The sequence below is a fragment of the Lipotes vexillifer genome, unplaced genomic scaffold (assembly GCF_000442215.2).
Source record: "Lipotes vexillifer unplaced genomic scaffold, Lipotes_vexillifer_v1.1 scaffold238, whole genome shotgun sequence".
NCBI classification, from domain to species: Eukaryota; Metazoa; Chordata; class Mammalia; order Artiodactyla; family Lipotidae; genus Lipotes; species Lipotes vexillifer.
In genome coordinates this window covers 1520633-1525413 of record NW_006785665.1, presented here as the reverse complement: position 1 = coordinate 1525413, position 4781 = coordinate 1520633, and positions in this window count along the sequence as shown.

Sequence of the window (4781 nt, the reverse complement as noted above, 5' to 3'; positions counted from 1 at the left end):
CCACTCGGGGGTCGCCCTAACCCCCGGACACCAACAGACCGGCGCGCCCCCAAGCCCCCACCCCGACCCCAACACCCAAGGGAATTACAGCCCACTCCACTTGTCCCCACAGCCGACTCCCTCACCCAAACAGTCCCCCATATAATCTCCCACCAACGCCACACGAAAACAGCCCGCTCCGCGAGTTCCTCCCAGTCCAGAAGGCCACCCCATCCCACCCCTCAGGGGGACGGTCTAGACCACCCTCCACCCCAACCCCAGGACGGGGTGGGGGAGGGGGCCTCTTAAAGCGGCAGGCTCATTATTTTTCTATACTCACCAGCCCCACTGGGGGAAGGGGGGTATCACGGCTGGGAGGGGGTAGCCCTCGCCCCTAGTCCGGGGTATCTTCAGCACCTGGAAGCCGCAGCTCCGGGCGGGGGGAATAATAAATGAGGCCGGCGTCTGCGCGGGCCCTGGGCGGCGCCGGGGGGCCTAGGCCCCCGTCCTGGGCGCGGGGGCGGGCAGGCAGGCGGGGGACCCGGGCCGAGCGTCCGAGTCGCCTCGGCTGTTGTTGATATTTTGCTTCCTTCCTCCTTTCGGGCTCCAAAGGTAACTCCTCCAGCCCCCAAGAGTCAAGGCCGACGTAGGCACAGCTCAGCCTAGCTTGAGGGGTGGAGGGAACAGGGGTGATGGACAGGCGGGGGGCCAATGGGAGGAACCCGTGGGGGCGTGGGGGCGGGGCCGGAGTAAAGGCGGTCCCAGGGACGCGGCCCCGCCCCTCGATTTCCTCGGGCCGGCCGAGCCGGGCCGGGTGGGCCTCCACCCCACCGCCCTTCCAAGCTAGGCTGCGGCGCCGGGAGCGGCAGATCCCTCCGCCAGCCGGGAGGGAGGGAGACAGCGACGGACCGAGGCAAAGTAGGCACGCGAGACCCAGAGGCCCCTAAAGGGATAGGCCCGCGCCCGTGGTGCCCCTGCTTCGAGCTGGCCGGACGGCCGCCTAGCACTGCTGCCACCGTGCGCTCGAGGAGGTCCTTTCCCGGGAGCTTCCTCGTCGTGCATACTCTCGCATACACACACACTCTACCTCGACAGCTCCCCCCCATCCCCCAAGCCCCAGGAGATTTGGGAGGTGGGAGTCTAAGTAGATAAATTAAGGGTAGACGCTAAGTGTTGAAAAGATTCCATCTCCCTCACTTAGGGTGTGCCGAAGCTCCACTTAAAGGGACACGTTCATTTCTGGGGGGTTACCTGGAGAGCTCTCTTGCTCCCTCTACCTGAGACAGGCCCCCTCCCCTCCCGGAGCCCGGCTCGGCAGACGCCCAGCAATTTAAAGCGACAGCTCATAGTTCGTGGGTGACCTAATCCCCAGTGCCTGCGGCCCCAGAACACTTACAGCCGAGGGGGGCAATTTAAAGGGGTGTGACCCTAATTTCCCCCAGCACAGGAAACGCCCCAAAGCATCTTATTAAAGAAGCAGTAGTAGCTGTTTTAAAAAGTTTTTAATTCCTGTTTGCTCCAGGGTGTGGTGAATCTTCTCGTGCCCTGCAACAGGAGTGTGGGTGCCATGCCTACTGGACAACTGACCCATCAGACTTCCTCTCCCAGCATCCCTGTTACTCCAACGTCTGCTTCCTACCTTGAGCTTGAGGAAATGATGGAATCTGGCTTAGATCTCAAAGAACCTTGGAGAACAGAAGGGCACTCAGTTCTTCACACACCCTGATTTCTATCTGGCTGGGTCTGATTTACTGGACAAAGACTCAATTCTAGGTTAAGGGCTGAAGAGACGAATATATCCCGAAAGAGGCAGCGTGTTACGGTGATAAGAGGCATCAACTTTGGAGTAGTCAAGCTACCTTGGTTCAAATCCTTATTCCACTATTTATTAACTGGGAACAGAGGCATGTTACTTAACTTCCCTGTATCTCATGATCCTCATGAGTAAAATAGAGATGATGATAATAGTACCTAACTCATAAATTTGTGTGAAGATTAAATTAGTTCATACAAGTAAATTGCTTTGAACAGTACCTCATGCTGCATTATAATAATTCAAGGGCTGGACTGTCAAGACCCCCTTTAGGCCCATTATCTCATACAAGCATCAGCGGAGGCAAGTTCAGTGGAATTGCTTTGCAAATAGGTTGGAGGCTTATCTTGTATGCTTTAAGACAGGAAGCCAGCAAGCTCCTATTTCCTTGGCCTCAGTTTCCAACTCTTCCACTTGGCCCCTCCTTCAGGAAACCTGATTTAAAGTGCTCCACTTTGTCCCCAAACATAGCTTCTTAGTTCCGCATTAGATTTGAGAGATGGGGCCCCAGCACCAGAAGATGTCAGTCTTCCCTGCCAGGCAGGGCTAGCTTGCCTGAAGGACCTCAGTAGGCAGGGGGAGCCCATCTGCCCTGTCCCCAAGGACTCTGAGAAGAACAGAGCCTTGTGCCAGGCCTGGGGCTGTGGCAATAGCAGGATGGGAAAGTGCCCCCCCTCCCTCAAGTGGGGAACCTCCCCTCACTTGTGGCCTCTATTTTTAGTGCTTCCCCAGGCTCTAGCTGGAGAAACCGTTTAGTCATCAGGGTGTTTATTTTCCGGCTGTTTCCGACGTCGGGAAAGCAGAATGTTGAGACTGGAGAGATCCAGGGCTGCTAGAAAAGACTTCTTAGGAACAGGCCTGGGAACTCAACCTTCAGACCACTGGGTCCCAGATCATAGGAAAAAAAAGTGGGCAGGGGGGCAGCCAAGCCCCCAGGACACTGAGAAAGCTGGGTTCTCAGCCTGCCTCCAGTTTTGAGGCTCTCAAGCTAGAGAACCCTCTGGCCCCAGCTCTATTAGAAGGATTCTCTTCAAAACCATTAGCAGCCCCAGAACAAATTATTTCCCAGGGCTGATTCCCAGAAACCCCCTCCCCAACATCCTACAGATCTGAGTGGTGAGCCTCCCGCCAACCACAGCTCCAGCCAATCTCAAGCCTGAGGTAGGTTTGCCAGGGCTGTGATTGGCCAGCTGGTCCTCCCTGCCTTGGAATGTTGGGTCCTAAATAAAGGAATGAGGAAGGAAGGTAGGTGAGTCACCTAGGAGGGTGTTAAAGGGCCAGGAAGAGCAGCGGGGGAGAAAGGAGGGCAGGGAAAAGCTCGGTGGGGGAGATGGAGTGTCCTGGACCCTGAGATGCTGAAATGATAATCCACTAGAAAACAGAATAGGAAGGAGCAGGAGAGGCTGACATTACAAGTAGAATAGAATTTACATATACATGTATTAATAGAGAGAACTTCATAGGAAAGGAAAAGTAACAAACATGAGGTCTTGATTTCCATGGAGAACTAAGAAAGGATGTAGGGAGTGCTGCTAGAAGTTAGATTATAATAAAGACTTCCTGAAAATGACTCACCACATCTTTTTCTTCTAGCCCCTGGACTACCCATCCCAGGATGTGCTAGGTGGAAAATGCCTAGGCAGGCTCAGATGGCTGGGTCTCATTTTTCCTTCTCTCCCTCTGACTACCAACTCAATCTTTCTTAGAGAAAAGTCAACTAACGTTGCTATAAAATCCCCTGTGAGTCGGACAGATGCCCACCAAAGTCCTAAAAAGTGTGTGTAAACTCCTGTGTACAGTATCATCTTCATCAATTTATATGGCAAAGGGACATCAATAGCTCTTTATTCACACCTCCCCAAGCATCCCTATCCAACTTAATTTGGAAAGGTCTTCCTCATCCACAAGGGCTGCTTCTCTCCTGACTGTTGTTTCATAACTATGGGAAGCCATTACCGCTGTTTCAGCCTTTAACTGGCTGCTTGGTTAACCCTCTTGCCTTCTCCACAGTCATTTGGACAATCTCCATCCTCACCTCCATCCATGTCATCCTTTCCATTGGACTGATCATTCTTCCAGTTTTCCAGTAATCCCAGCAAAGGCCCCCAATCTTTCCCATCTTCCACCTCACTTGTGAGGGGAAGGGCCATCAGCATGGGTAATATACTGGTGATCCTTCGACTTGTGTGTCTTCCTGTACCTCTGATTCTGTATAGTGTTCTCCACTCTGTGTATCTACCTCATCAGTACACACTGCATTGTACTGACATTTTTGGTTTCTAATTTACTCTCCTTCACTAGATTTTGAGCTCCTTGAGGGCAGCAGTTTAACTCAACTTTGAGTCTTCAGGGCTTTTCAGGGCCTGGCATGGAATGTGCTCAGCAAACGTCTGTTCCATGAATCTGTATATGTGTATGTAGCTGTGTATCTGAGTTAAGACTCTAAGAACGTTATTGAACACTTCTAATTGTCTATTGATAACTGTGCTAGTCCAGGGATGGGGCTCTGATCTGGGACCGAACAAGTCCCGCTTTGGGCGGGGGCAGGGTGCGGGGCGGAGTTGGGCAGAGAGGTGTCCAAGACTGTGTTGGCAGAGCTGTGCCCCAAGCTCACTGCCAGGGTGCCTGGGGCCAGGCCCAGGGCAAAGGGCAGACGCCCCACCCTGGAACTGAAGGAGGTAGGGAAGGGGTGCCTAACCTGGGTCCTGGGTGAGTGCCCCACCACCACCACCACGAGTTCCCTGCCCCCGGCTGGGCAGGATGTGGTGGCAGCTGCAGGAGGGTGGGCAGGATGTGGGGGTGGGGGCAGCTGAAACGAAGCCTGACAGTCGTCTCCCCAGCTCCTCCCTTCTTCCCTCTCCCCACCCCCCACCGCCCCCTCCACGTCACGTGGTTCCAGCCCGGGCACCGACGGACTATTTCCCCCTTTCCGCGGAAGGACATAATTGACATTGCAAACTTGAGTCACCACCGACTTTAGCTATACCAC